Source organism: Galeopterus variegatus, unplaced genomic scaffold, assembly GCF_000696425.1.
Source record: "Galeopterus variegatus unplaced genomic scaffold, G_variegatus-3.0.2 Scaffold1689, whole genome shotgun sequence".
Taxonomy (NCBI): domain Eukaryota; kingdom Metazoa; phylum Chordata; class Mammalia; order Dermoptera; family Cynocephalidae; genus Galeopterus; species Galeopterus variegatus.
In genome coordinates this window covers 70,303-86,396 of record NW_007727800.1, presented here as the reverse complement: position 1 = coordinate 86,396, position 16,094 = coordinate 70,303, and the positions used below count along the sequence as shown (strand labels likewise).

The 16,094-nt window shown below is 37.8% G+C and overlaps 1 pseudogene; it reads right to left on the bottom strand.

The window, feature by feature from the left end:
• The window catches only part of LOC103595133, a 56,480-nt pseudogene extending 41,608 nt beyond the window's left edge, over nt 1-14,872 (bottom strand).
• Between the last annotated feature and the right edge of the window lie 1,222 nt (nt 14,873-16,094).

The following is a 16,094-nucleotide window of genomic DNA, read 5'->3' as shown; positions in this document are numbered from 1 at the left end:
ACCGAGGGTTGCGATCCCGTTGCCGGTCCCCGGTCCGGTACGGGGGCAACACTGAGGGTTGCGATCCGTTGCCGGACACGGAAAAAAGACAAAAAGGCAAAAAAAAAAAAATAATAATAATAATTTTTTTTTGTGTGTGTAAAAGTAAAAGTTAATGGTCAGCATATTTTTTATATAAAAGATATACAAATTGAGATAAATGTTTGATTTGTTTACACAGGAGAAAGCAGCATAATTAAAAGGGAGACTTGCTGCATTTGGAAGGTGCTCAGTGGGGAAAAGGGACAGCTACATTGTAAGCTCCGTGAGGGAATGGGCTTGAATCTTTGTGTTTGCTTTCCATTTTATGCTCATTGCCTAGCACAGGGTAACACTGTGTGGTTAACCAATCAGTATTGGAATAATATATTTAAGTTTATCATTTTAGGTAATTAAAAGTGCATCTAGGAAATATGCTACATTTTTGTCCAGTTTTAGTAATTTGATCCTGCTCTCCTTCATTTCATCTTTAAAGGCTATTGATAGGAAATTTACCAAAATCAGCTTATTTCTGATTTTGTTTTCAGTTTGTTTATATTGCTTTCCATAGGGGTGTGTGTATGTATATGTGTGTGTGTGTATAGTATATGGAAGATTTCCTGGAATTATTTGGGCATAATATTTTGGGGGTGAATGAGCTCAGTGGAAAGGAAGTATTCAAATATTGTAAACTTGTGTTCAGTACTGTATATTTATTTTAATAAAGGTAAAGACTAATTGCCAGAGTTAATATGGCAGAGAACCTTCCATTTAGTCTAAAAATGTGAAGTAGATATTTTTAAGGTTGACATGTATGGACATCCTGTTAACTATCATACCTGTATATGCATGAAAAATCAAATGTCTGTTTTAGCTCATAAAATCATGACCTAATTTATGTTTTGACCATTACCTAGCACGCTGTTAGTACTCATAAAGATTTTATTGTTAGTAAACCTTGAGATCAGCCTTATTAATTTCAGTTGCTTATTTGGACACACCTATTTTAAAAAAATCACCCCCCAAATAAACATAAATAACAAACGACACTATCTTTTGTGAAGATTATGTTCATATCTCATTCTCTTCATTGAATTGTATAGATGTATTATATAAAAAATATAAATTTTTGTATTAAACATTGACCACAATGTTTTTAAAGTTTTTTAAAAACTTTTTTAAAAACTAAGACCACAAGGTTAAGTTCTGAGAAGAGGTTAGCCTCACAACAATGGTAATGATTAGCTTCTCAATAATTAAAAAACAAGCAATGCTGCAACCTTGGTTCAGTTTGCAAATATATTTTGCTTGCTAATCAAGCTGCTTTTCATTATTTATAGTACTTTATAAATGATTTCCTATTGTTATGCAGTTTTTTCAATGAATTATTAATAAGGTAAATGCAGAACGTTATTTTAAAACCAGGGTGATACCCACCAGATGGTGCTATTTCACCTGTTTTATCTATGACCATAAGTAGGATAAATGAATACAGAACTTTTTAAAAAGTGTGTGGAACATCTCCTAGAATTATTTGGTCATAATATTTTGAGGGTGAATGAGCTCAGTGGAAAGGAAGTTTTCAAATGTTATAAACTTGTATTCAATACTGTATGTTTATCTTAATAAAGGTAAAGACTAATTGCCAGAGGTAATATGGCAGAGAACCTTTTATTTATTCTAAAAATATTAACTAGTTATCCTTTTTAATGTTGACATATATGGAAATCCTATTAACTATCATACCTGTATATGCATGAAAAATCAAATTATTTGTTAAAGGAGGTGCGTGTTACCAAAGTTTTTGTTTCAAGTTTTCTTTGCATTTTCGAGTAAAAATTATTACTATCTCACCTGTTACATAGTTATTTACAAATTAAGGGACATATTTGAATTATTTATGTGTTCCTGATTATTTCTCAGATAAAGGAGAGAAAATTAGGCTTGAATTTGTTATTTTTACAGAAGAAAAAAGTGACTCTTATAAATTAATTTGTATAATAGGAAGAAAGCAACTATGTGGTATAACATTCATTAAATTGCAGCAATTGAATGACTATCTATCTATCGTAGCCAGAATGGCTAGCTAATGAAAAGTACATTTTAGTGAAGTTTGAAAGATTTAGCCAGCCCTTAAGAGTGTTTTTAGGGTTTTTAATGTATTTTTTTTTCCTTATGTTATTTGTATTTGTGTCTAGGCATGAGATTGAAGCGTACAGGTATTTGCCAAAGACATTGTTGTCTGTGCTAACAATGAATTTATTAGCGTGAGTAAAATTAGAGATTAAACTTGCTTTTAAATCTTGCATTTAAAATTTTAAATGCAAGGTACACACATAACTCTGGAAAGGTACATATACAACTTTGAATTCAGTGTTCAATTATTCATAACGAAATGAAACATATCTCTGGGCCAGTGAATATTGATAGTAGATTTTTTGTGTTCCTAGACTTTGTTTTTAAGTGAATATTTTAGTCATAATTATATGAACATAATTCTCCTACATACCCTTAAGATTAAGAGCTACTGTAATGTTTTATCTGGATTTGTTTTATAGCATTTGTCGTCTTTTTTTTAGTTTGTATTATAGTTTTGGAGTTTACATCAGATCCTTCCTACAAGAGCATAAAATTCTTCATGGTTTTTTTCCTCATTCCATTTAGCACAGTTCTTTACATATAGTAGTTGACCCATATATATGGGTTGCATAAATGAATAGTTTTGTCATACCAAGTATTAAAATATTATAGTACAAAGGAAATTATAGGTAGGTTTTCCTACTTGTTGGAATTTTTGTAGTGATAAAGACTATTCCATCCACATTCTATAGTTTTTTATCTTATTCCTTTATGAAATGACTTTTTATAGTTAGTTCAAAAAGGACCACCTCACTGGAATCTGTTAGAATCATTGTAATGATGCATTTTATCATGGTGAGGAACAAAGTGTCTTTTCATGTTTATTTAAAAATCAAAATCTTGTCATCAGCCTAGTCTCGTGAATCTTGAGTATTAGATATTGTCTAGTCTAGCAGTTCACTGAGTGTGGTTCATGGCCTCTTTGTGGGTTGAGGTGGGTGTTTCATAAAGCCTTTTCAGGAGTTCTGCGAGGGCGGATTGCCCTTTTCGTTCTCATCCTGTCATTGTTAAGTGAAATTTTCCAGAGGTTATATGATACTGGTTGGATGCATAAGTTATATGAGAATCTAGCAGTTTTCTATTTTCATACATTAGCATGATTTGTAAAAAATTATAAAACAATGCTACTCTTGTCACTGAATTTCTTTTCGTTTGGAAATCAATTATTTTTCTTAGAATGTTACCTATATTGACATTTTATAGATATATTGTTTTTTAAAATAATAAACATTTTTAAAAGTTATATTTTAATTCCTAACATGGTAATTAACATAATTATCATATTTGAACCACTCAATCATTTTTTAAAGTGTAAAGGGGTTCTGAGATCAAAATGTTTGAGGAACTTCTAATTCTTTATCCTCATTTCACAGATGAGGGTGCTCTGAGGACCAGAGGTTAAATAGTTTAGTCAGGTACACCCTGCCAGTTTTTAGCTTAGGTGATACTTGGATCACTGACTTCTGACCAATTTGATTCATTTTATTGGCTGTTTTGCTATTTAGATATTCTCCAACCTAATTAATATCAACCCTGAGCTCCTTAAACTGTTTTTTAGCTTGATATTTTAACTAACTTTATATATTTATATTGGGAATAGTGTGGCCTGGTTTTTCAGCAACAGCAAGATGGTGTTTTTAAACTCATAAAGTGTCCAGTATAACCTTGCTATAAAGTATGAACTTTCTAACTGGAAAATGGAATTGATACATGAAATAGTGTAGCTTTACTGTAAAAAATAAATAAATAAAGTTGAGGGCAAAGAGTAGCTTCTTGTGTTTTAAAGACTCTTTTACTATTTTCTTTACTTGTTTTTTTTTCTGTTCCTCAGTAATAAGACATTGGTTACAATCTTCCCTGGACATTTATGGCAGCCCACCCATAGAAGAACAAGTATTCTAGTCTAAAGTTTAAAAAATTAAGTTAAGAGTATAATAATTGTATATTGCTTTTTTGGTGGATGTGCATTATTTCTCATGTTGAAACTTGTGGTGGGGGTGGTGGATTCTAAACCCTCTACCCCCTTCTTTTTAATTGTTGAAAGAATTGAAACTATGCCATGAGTAATTTTTAGTTGAAGAAAAAGAATTAAGATATACATGATAGCCCTCTTCATTCGAAGGGCTTCCTTCATATAGAAGTGAGATTAGATTTACTGACTTATTTGTGAAACCTCAAGGATAAAAGAACTAATGGGTGGAAGACATGGACTGAATGATTTTAGCTTTATAAAGGAAAACTTTTTAATGGTAAAGAAATACAAAAATAGAATCAACTTGTTTTGGAGGTAATGAGTTCCATTCCTTAGGAGGTGTTAAAAGTATAGACTAGATTATTGACAATTGGTAGGAATGTTGGCAAATGAATTAAGGAGATACGGTTAATTGGGTAAATGACCTTTAACATTCTTCTATTATTATGTGTTTGGGTATGCTTGTTGAAAAAAAATTTTCAAAGGATGACTTTAAAGAGGCAGTTGGTTTAGCAGATGTATTCCACTTTTATATCAGCTGGTCAATAAACCTGAAGATTTTATGGATCTGTGCTCTTGCCATTATGAGTTTTATCAATTTTCCTGGAAGAAGGATGTGTTTTGTTTGTTCATTTTATTGCAAGCCATTTGATTGCAATAAATTTTAAAATTGCCATTTGATTGGTAGCAGAAATTTGGCTGAGAAAAGGATGATAAACATTGGGAAGGAGGGTAAAAACCATTTTGAAGATGTAAATTGAATTGGTGATATTTCGGGGGTATATTATATTTTCTAATTTCATTATAATCATGAATATTTTCTGCACTTTTCCTATCTGTTTATTTTTCATGTCTTTCAACAAAGTAAACTATCCTAAAACCAGTATTTGTGTGAAATTCTCCTCAAGCATTACTGGTTTTGTAAGTAGTAAAGTCCTTTGTAATACTCATGTAATGACTAAAATGATGACTGCATTAAAACATACTGTATTACTTCTTAATTTGAGTATTTGGCAGGATCTAGCTTTTCTTACTTTAACTGTTTTTCGGGTTTTTTTTTTTTTTGGCATATTAGAAAGAAATGCATGTTCTTACTATTAATTTTAAACATTTTTTATGAATATAGAGTATAAAGCCCAAAACCTTAGAAGTAAGTGGATTATAGCAAAATATTTGGCTTTATTTTCATCTGTGAGTGGGTATTTATGTGTCACTGTGTCTATGCATGTAATTTTCTCTATATATCAGTTATATCCTTATAGCTCCCCCCAAAATTTAAGACCTTATAATGTTTTATTGTATGCACACGTGCGTACATGTACACACACAGTTTTTATTTGTTCATCAAGCATTTCTTGAAAGCTTGGCATAGGAGTTATAAAGTTAAATTTCTACAGGGGTCAAGTAGGAAAGGAATGAGTAAAGGAGCCAAGTTGAAGCAATAAATATCGATTCATTGATAGATTATCGCCCCTCTCCAGAATAAGATCTGTGGCACTGTAGAATCTTGTCCTCAGATACACATATTTTATACATAACTTATGCATAATTTATATATACAGTATAAATGAGATTGCTGTATGTAATATTTACATAGTTAAGAAATTCAACCAGAACTGAATGAAAGGGCTTCCTGGTTATCTTGTTATTATATAAATTAACAACAGGTCACTTCATTTTCAATTTATTTATTAATTTATATACTTATTTATTCATTTAACTCATGTTTATTAGTCTTCTATTATGTATAAAGCCCTACTTTAGATACTGGATACAGAGTGCCAGATAGTAATTTTCCTTCACTCATAAAGTTTACAGTACAATGGAGAAGACAGACCTGAGCTTTAAATTTCCTATTTAATAAGGACTTCTAGTAAAATGTAAAGTAGAAAAGCTTAGGACTGGGAGTGCAATGACTTGAGTTCTTATTGTGTGACTATGTAATTATTCATCCATTTATCATTTGTTATTGAATGTTTATGATATGTACCAGAAATGCAGTGATGAGTAAGATAAAACCCTGACCTGAAAAAATTCAGTCTATCTGGGATAATGGACATGCAATAACTAGCCATCATATAGTGTGATAACTGCTATGATAGAATTATGTATAATATTCTACAAGAGCAGTAAATTTCTTTAGCTGTGAGGGGTGCAAGAAGCTATCTCAAAGAGCTGTTATTTGAGGTGGACTTTGAAAGATGACTAGAAATAGTTGGGTACAAGGGGATCAGCATGAACAAAGGAACAGTTACCCCTATGCCCAAATAGAGGGGTGTTTATGAATGTGAGGGTGTATTTGGAGAGCAGTAAAATATTATATAGTTGGGTCAAAACACTGGGTATATCACAGAGGGAGGGGTAAGAGAAGAAGCTACATATGTAGGTTGGGGTCAAATTGTGAACGGTTTTATATATGAGGCTAAAGTTGTTGGACTTTTATATGAGGTAGTTGGGACCTTTGGAAGATTTTTAAGTAGGCAAACATACTTACACAGATAATTGATAGAATACAGGATGAAGTGAAGAGAAGTTGAAGCTGGAGGCAGCTATACCAGTTTGAAAACTCTTCATAATAGATATGAATGAAGTAATGAGGGTCTCTTATAGGGTAGTAGTAGTGACTTTAGAACACCAAGGATGGATTAAAAATATAATTCAGAGGTTAGTTGACAGGATTTAGTGGCTGATGGATGAGGAGAGAGGGTATCCAGGGAGATTTTGAGGTTTTTATCTTTGGCATCTGTGTAGATAAATTTTGATGCTGTTAACTTTGAAAGGAAAAGCAATATGATTTGAGGAAAGCAATGAATTTGGGTTTGTAATATTGAGTTTGCAGGAGTAAACCTAAGGTGATGTTGGAAGCATTTAAGTTGTAAGTGGAGAAAATGCCTGTTAAAGAGAAAAGAGGGGAATTAGGAGAGAGATAGCTGTTAGGTATGTCATTAAATTTCTCAAATCCTCAGTTTGCTGTTTATAAAATATAGAAGGTGGAATCAATTTTTCTGGTTTGGAAATAACCAGTGTTTTAGTTGTCACAAATTCTAAGTTAGTGGTGCAAAAATTACAATAATTATAGATTATATTATAGACTAATAATTATATTAATATTTATTGAGTTCTTCCTATGAAGGTTAGGTAAAATGATAAGCATTTTACATTTATCATCCGATTTAATTCCCATAGCAGCATGAGTTAAATATTATTACTGTCTGGATTTTTAGCAGAGAGAAGGTATCTTGACCAAGATTGCACAACACATAAATGATGAATGTGTATTCAAACCCAGGTCAGTTTGACTGTTAAAACCCAGGCTTTTAACTGCTATGCTGTTTGTCTGTCTTGTAGAACAGAAGAGCTGTGGTGCATCTAAATACATCATCTAGTCTTGTCCTATAATCAAATATATGTCACAGCTAAAATCTGTAATTAATGTCAACATTAGCTATCCAATTTACTTAATAAAAAGCCCACCCAACAGCTATTCAATACTGCTGTTGTGCTGTTGTCCTTGTGGCTGGTACTTTTTTTTTTTTTTGTAGACTCACCCCTCTACCATGTGACTTGAGTAAATCCTAATTAATCTAGAAAAATCGTAATTATCCTATTTTTCTTGCTAGTTATTAAAGACATGGGCATATGACTTATATTTGACCAATAACTCATATGTGACCAATGAGATATTAGCGGAGGTTTGATGAGGGGGGCTTCTGGAAAATTGTTTTTCCCCCCATTTCTGGATGTTTTTATCTAGACAGATGCTTGCAATTGTGGGCACTATCTTGTAACTATGTGGGGATTAATTTAGGATAAAACCAAAACACTGGATGACAGAGTAAGAAGAAGGAGAAAACTTAGATCCTTAATGATCTTATTGAGCTGCTAAATTACCCTATCCTGCCTCATGAGTAGGTCTTATGAGAAATTAGAAGGAATTTACTAGGCTATTATGAGTCTGGTTTTTTTTTCTTCTTCCATATTCACCACTGAAAGAAACCTAACTGGGGTCCAAAGTGTTTGTCCTTGATCTGAAATATAATAGAAAGCCACTGTAGGACTTACATTACTGTTAAGACACAATTTAAACAGTAGAAGTCAATTTTAGTGGCAATATGCCTAATTTAATTGGAATAGAAATTAGAGATGATCATGCTCTAGGAAATAGATTTTATTTTTTAAAGGTAGCAAAGTGTCATCAAGGAAATAAGCCTGATTATTCTGACTGTTTCTGTAGATAAAAGGAATAGAAATTAAGTCTTCAAATCAGGGTAGGAAATAGAGATGACTTTGTAGTCAGTTAACCTAAGTTTCAGGGTTCCTCACTAAGGCCCTTCCAAAGGCTCTGGGAGGATCTCAAGTGATGTGGTCACATAACTGTTATTTTGTGTGTGTGTGTGTGTGTGTGTGTGTGTGTGTGTGTGTGTGTGTGTGTGTGTGTGAAATTTGCAAATGTTAGGTATTTTAATCAATTAAAACTGCTGTCCCTTTTTACTTTGACTTTCCCTCTATTATAATTAGAATGGCCCGAGGCACTTTTTGGATATGGCTGAGGGAAAGTTTGGTAGGGGATACATTTAGGTGCAGTATATGGTTTGCAGTTGTTTGTGTGTGTAATTAAGTTATTACTAGCCATCTGGCATAGGCATGACTTCCAGAAATATTCTTTTTTTTTTTGTCTTTTGTCTTTTTCCGTGTCCGGCAACGGATCGCAACCCTCAGTGTTGCCCCCGTACCGGACCGGGGACCGGCAACGGGATTGCAACCCTCGGCGTTGCCCCCGCGCCTCGCTCAGCCAGTGAGCGGGAACCGGTCTGTATGTGGGATCCGAACCCTCGGGCGGGAGCGCCGCTGCGCTTCCCAAGCGGCGCACTTATCCAGTGCGCCACCGGGCCGGCCCCTTCCAGAAATATTCTTACTGTCCATTGTGCCTACTTCCCTGGCTTTGTGATACATTGATGCAGGACCAAGGGTTGTAGAGCAATATGAATATGTTCTTTGTGTCTGGTACAAGAAGGCAGAGGAAGAGAAACATGGTTTTAGTGTATGGAGTCAGAAGCTAGTCTGGAAAGTTTCTCTAAATCTTAGAGCTCATATATGAAAAAACTTGGTAGTGATTTTCCTAATTTTGATAACATTCCTAAGAATGCACATGACATCAGTAATAAGTTTTAAAGCTGATATAAACTTCTCTAAACTGTCAGTACTAAAAATTGATCAAACACTCTAGCAAAAAGACTTGTTAAAAAAAATTTATAAGAAGCCATTGGTTTGGACTGAGCTTCTGCGCTAGGCCCAACTGACCAAACCAAAATGGAGTTACTCATGCTAAAGTCCCATGTCCCCAAACCAAAACTAAGTTGTTTATCTGGCCTTCTGACAAAATTTGGAGAGGTAGATAATAGCCAAGTCCTGAAGCTGGCCAGTTCTAGCCAGCATGATCTGCTGCTTTAACTTTTACAAGAAATGTTATTTTGAAATGACCAATCTGTGTTTTGTTTCCTCTTTCTGCTTTCTTCACCCATTGGTTTCCCGCCCCCCCAATAAAACCAATATCCTCTTCTTGGCTCATCAGAACACTCATTCTATTTTATGGAATCTCAAATAAAGCTATTTAAGATCTTTAAACTATATTTGTTATAATTTTGTCTTTTGACAGACTGAATTAGCTTTCTTTTCTCTTAATATTACAAAATTGTTATATGAAGAGGCAATCAAAAGTATGCAGCCAGAAGTATAGGAAAAGAAGGACATTATAGAGGTTGCTTAGGCAGTTAATAAAAATATGCTTTTTAAAATGAATTATGATGTTTGTGGCATTTGTCAGCTTTTTAAAGGCTGCAATTTGTTGTAATTTATTTTCTCATTCTAAATAAATATTTATTTCACACCTGATTTTGTATTTTTTTTCCTTAGAGAGAGTCCCCCAAATTGTAAAAGGTTCAGCCCATGAAACTGGGATCCATTCCTCATAGGAAGAAAAAGCTAGGATTTGTTTTGTATGAATGATGAAATAGGTAAGTCGAGTGACAATAAAGTCCCATGTTTCAGTATAGTGGAAGAAGGAGATATAAGGATAGAGGTTAAAAGTTTGAAATGAACAGTAAGATTGGGCGTTTTTAAAAGCTGTCGTGGATTTGAGTGATAATATAGTATTTTATTATATTAGTAGTACTTTATTTAAAGTACTTAGTACTTTATCAGATATTTCTGGTACATGGTTCTCCTAGGCTTGATGATATTTCCTTCATTATTGTTCTTTGGGAATTGTAATGGAAAAGATTTGGTTAGGCGAAAGAAAGCCTTGGAATTTCCCAAGTGATAGAAGTATCTTTGTTATTGATGAGCTCCTTGGATCACTGTGCTATCACTATCATTATGCTAACGAGATGAATCATGGTGGGCCCTGAGGTAGCTTCAGGATGAGGGCTGGTAACCCCAGAAGACCAAAGCATGTGATTAGAGGACTGGGACTTTGAGCCATCCTAACCTCTGGGTAGGAGGGCTGGAGATTGAGTTTAGTTGTGTGGTCAATGATTTTAATCAATCATGCCTGTAATGAAACCCTGGTAAAAATTCTGGCTACTGAAACTCACTGGAGCTTCCTAGTTAGTGAGTGCAGCAATTTGCCAGGAGGGTAATGTGCCCTCAATCTGTGGGGAGAAGGAATGGAAGCTCTGTTTTGAGGACCATTTCAGACCACACCTTATCTGTCTCTTCTTCTGGCTGAGTTGTATCCTTTATAATAAAACTGTAATTGTAGGTATAGCACTTTCAAGAGTTATGTGAGTCATTCCAGTGAATTATTGAACCTGAGGGAGTAATGGGAACCTCCAGATTTGTAGCTAGCCTGCCAGAAGTGTGGTTGGCCTGGGGACCACCTAAATTTGTGGTTGGTACCTGAGTGTGGTGCAGGAATCTCAGATCCTTCTGCCCCTTCCTGTGCAGGTCGTGAGTCAGGTAATTGAAAGAAGATACTGACAGCTTTGTGCAAGGTAAACATACTTTATTCTTCAGATATGAGCTTCACAGACATGCTTTATTTTCAGACACAAGCTCAGGCTCTACTCCACCGACCCTCCATGCTCTGCCCTCCATCCATGCTCTGCTGTCCTGCAGTTCAGAGCAGTTACCTTTATACTCTGAGTGCGCAATAGTGGCTACAAGCCAAACATTACGTAAGTACAACAATCATGCTGAATCAGTAAATGAGCACACATGCGCAGTTACACTACTTCTATAACTTGTTTCTAGTGAATGTGCTGAATCTTGCCCATGTGTAACAGATGCAAGGCGAGAGAGCCTGACTAAACTTTTTCTACTTTCCTTACAGTCCACCCCTTCAGGGTCACTCGCCATATAATCTACACATTTGATCTTCTGCATGTTCCCTTAGCGAGGGTAGCTGACCCTTGTATCCATAAGCCATAGCAACAATATAGACTGCAGCAACATGCTACTAAAACACAGGCCAGTACCCTCCCAGTATAGCTAATTTACCATCTTGAGAAAGAATGATTGTAGGAATAGGTGTCTTACCTGGTTTATGATACCACATATTATCAGCTAACACTGCTGGATCTGCAGGTTCTACATGTAACAGTATAGGGGAACTGATAATTGGTCTCAATGATAGTACAAATGTACCTTTTAAGATAGAATGTTTATCTGTTCCAGGCATGTTACCTTTACTTGGGGAGGCCAGGTACTTGTCACCCAAGGTGAGATTTGCAAATTTTCTTCTAATCCTTTCCCCCAAGATCCAATCAGGCCTACCCAGCATATATGGGGGGGGCTTCTATTTTCCAAGGCCATTCCCATTGTACTGTCTCCCCCTGTTGTAAACAGGTTGCGGCTGGTTAAATAATATTTCCATTCTTACCATATCCAGGTTTCAGGAGATCATCTTTGGTAGTAACTTGTAATTGAATAGGTGCTGCAACTCTGTATAACAGAGCCTCCTCCACTGGAGAGGACCCACCCTTGTGGCGTCTCCTCTTCTCCACTGGAGAGGACCCGTGCTTGTGGCGTCTCTCATTTAGGATCCTGACTGTTGGCCACAACCAATGTGTCCATCCCTTCAACGACGGGAGGATGGCAGACAGCCTTATTCCCCTTTTCAAAAGACCATACATGGCCATAGGGCTACTCAGTGCTTTCACAGTGATTACCTGGTCTGGGGCCCCACAAGACCACACAAACAGAAGACCAGTAATTCTCTGACTTTGGTAGTGGTCCCACAAGATCCACCTGCCACCATGTCAGAGGCACTCTCACATGGGTTATCTGCTCATCAGAGGCACCCATCTGCTCATCAGGTGCACGTCTGCCCATCAGGGGCATTCTTTCTTGGGTTTATGTGGCACCCAGTGGGCCATCGACCACACAGTCTTGCAGCCACCATACTGCATTCTTCAAGATATCCACCCAGCTACATCAGCTGCTGGAGCTCTCTTTAGTTATCTTACCTTAGCCAGTGCTTCAGCTTCATCATTGCCCAGACTGGCTAAGGGGGAATGTCCCATGACATGGAAAAGAGTTACTTCCTTTTCCTGTCCCAGTTCCTATAACTCTTGCCACATGGCTTGCCCCCACAAGGGCCGATGACCTACCAGCCACTGTTGATACTTCCAAGTAAAGATCCAAAGGGTCAAGCCCTTGAATATGATCCAGGTGTCAGCACAGATGGTTAATTTAAATAAGCCCTGGCTTATTTTATATCACCATCCATACTACTCTTAAGTCAGCACATTGGCTACTTAGCCCTATACCATTCTCATACCACAAGGTATCAGTTAAGGGCTGGACAAAACAGCCATCCAGGATGCCAAGGGTCCCATGCTGGAGCCATCTGTATACCAAGCCTGCTCTGCAATAGGTCCCTTTCCCTCATGGAAAGGTGTGGTCTCCATCTCGATGGTTATAGGTTGTGTCAAAGTATTCTCCACAACCTCTACTGGTCCTAATACAGATTGCAAGTCATTAGACAAGGGACTTGTAGACACAATACTTCTCTGTTCTATATATGCTCCCCATTTAGACAAGTGGGAGTCTGAACTACACCAGTTTTAGGGGTGGTTGTCCATGTGCATAGCCAACCTAGAAATGGGGTATGTTGTCCTTACTAGGACCTTGGCAGTTCCTGTAAATAGCTTCAGTGACCATCAGGGCAGAATACACAACTGCCAGCTGTTTCTCTATCAGGCAGTAACACGCTTCAGTGCCCTTCCAGAGCTGAGACCAGATTCCTATAGACCTTTGGAATCGGTCTTGTCTCTGCCATAAACCCTATCCTGACCCTTCTTGGGTTATATGCACATCTAATTCAAAAGGCTTAGTGGGGTCAGCCATTTGCAAAGCCTGCACTTGCTGTATTGCCCTCTTAGTAGCATGGTAAGCTTGTTCTACCTCTTCAGTCCACCCTAAGGAGCTCCTTTCTTTATTAATCCATACCGTGGGCATGCCACTTGGGCCATATGGGGTACAAAAACTCTCAAATATCCCAAAAGTCCCAAATAAGCCTATAGCTGAGCTACTGTTGTGGGCTGGGGGTATGCCTGTATCTTACCTATAATGGCGTCTGGGATGACTCATGTTCTACCCAACCAAATGTCTCCCAAGAATTTAACAGACAGCCCAGGTCCTTGCACTTTGGTTGTGTTCACGGTCCACCCACATTGTTCCAAGTGGCCTAGAAGCACTGGAACCGCTTGGGTTAAACCTGCAAGGGAATCAGAGGTTAGTTAGACATCATCAGTAAAATGAAACATTGTAACTGTGCTGGGCCTAGTCCACTTGGCTAGGTCCCCAGCCACCAAACCATGACAGATAATTGGGCTATGCAGATAACCTTGAAGCAACACTTGAGAAGTTCATTGTCTTCCTTTCCAGGCAAAAGCAAACTGTTCTTGGCTATCAGCCAAAACTGGGATAGAGAAAAAAAAAAAAAAAAGCTCTTGCAAGGTTCAGTACACAATGACAAGTTCCCAGCTGAGTCTTCAGCTGATCCATCAAGTTGTGAACTGAAGGTACACCCTCATGCAACAGAGGCACTACTTTGTTCAATTCTCAATAGTCCACAGTCATTTGTAAGTACCATTAGGTTTTTTCACTGACCACACTGGAGCATGAAAGGAGCTATGTGCAGGACGAATGATGCCAACCTTTTCTAACTCCACTAAAGTGGCACTTATCTCCGCATGTCCTCCTGGCAAGTGATACTGTTTCACATGTCCCCGCAACACAGGCTTTATTGTCTGGATCCTCAGCTGGAATTCTCCAACTGTCATTTGCAGGTGCAAACCATAAAGTTTGCACATCTACACCCAAGATGCATTCAGCTACTGGGGACACATACACAACACATACACAAGGGGGTAATCATCCAATGCCAAGTGGCAAAGACACAGCTTTGACTTTAATAGTCTGTCCTCCATAGCCATCAACATTCACTGTGGACCCTGGAAACTTATGAGGGTTGCTGTGTATCAGGTTACATTCTGTGCCAGTACCCACCCATACTAACACACACTGCACATTTGCCATCCATTCCTAGGTCCCATGACAGTAGGAGCCAAGCAGCGAGGGGTTCACTTGCTAATGCACAACAGGTTGTACAAGGAGACACACATTTTCTCCCAGCTCACCCTCAGGGTTGTCATTGTCCTCAGCTTCAAAAATGGGGGTGTCCTGTTGCTGTACTTTGTCTCCATCATGTCTACCTTTTGTGCTGATTCTCAAAGCCATGCTGCATCATGGAGTGCCTGGTCCATGATGGTTCACAGTGCAGTGAGCAGTAGCCAATTCCATCTGGCCACCCACACGCTGGGACTTCTTATCTTTCACTGTAGAGCTCAATGCCTTGAGAGCTTTCTGTATGCTCTTGGGGACCCATCCACTTGGTCCCACATTTCCAGTGGAGCCCAAGTCCACAGGATTGCTGCCACCAGGTACCACATGCATGAGGGCAGCCACATCTCCTCCCCCTCTGAGGGGCTCATGACTTCCTTACCTGCTCATCCTGCTGAAACTATGCCAATTGTGGTGCAGGAATCTCAGATCCTTCTGCCCCTTCCTGTGCAGGTCGTGAATCAGGTAATTGAAAGAAGATACTGGCAGCTTTATGCATGGTAGACATACTTTATTCTTCAGATATGAGCTTCACAGACATGCTTTATTTTAGACACAAGCTCAGTCTCTACTCCACCGACCCTCCATGCTCTGCCCTCCTTCCATGCTCCGCTGTCCCGCAGTTCAGAGCAGTTACCTTTATACTCTCAGTGCACAGTAGTGGCCACAAGCCAAGCATTACATAAGTACAACAATCATGCTGAATCGGTAAATGAGCACACATGTGCAGTTACACTACTTTTATAACTTGTTTCTAGTGAATGTGCTGAATCTTGCCCATGTGTAACAGATGCGAGGCAAGAGAGCCTGACTAAACTTTTTCCACTTTCCTTACAGGGAGTCATGCTGTGAACTGTTGTAACAGTGTACAGGTCTGGCTACCTCACCCTTTTCAAAATAAACCACTCAAAAGTCAAGTGTTGGTGAAAATGGAAGTGAGCTTTTATTCAGGAGTACCAGTGACCTGAGGAGAGATGTTCAGCTGACCCATCTCTCTGGGAAACCTGACGGAGAATGGCCAGGCTAAAGCCATCTCAAAGACTCAGATATACTGAGGGTTTTTTAAAGAGGGGCCTGAGGGAATGGAACGTGGGAAATGAAAAGCAGGAGGGAGGGTGACTTGCAAGGGGCCAGGTGCAAATACTTGCCAAGGCTCCATCTGGTTTCTATTCCTGTCTTTGCTGTTATCTCAGGGTCTGGGTAGTTCATGCAAGTCTGCAACTTCAGGCTGGCTGGAGAACAAGTTCGCATTTATGTAAATACTGTCATCTTGTCCCATAAACAAAGTTCAGAGTATCAAATAACCATAGGAAAAGAAGGAACTCAGAGAAATGCATGC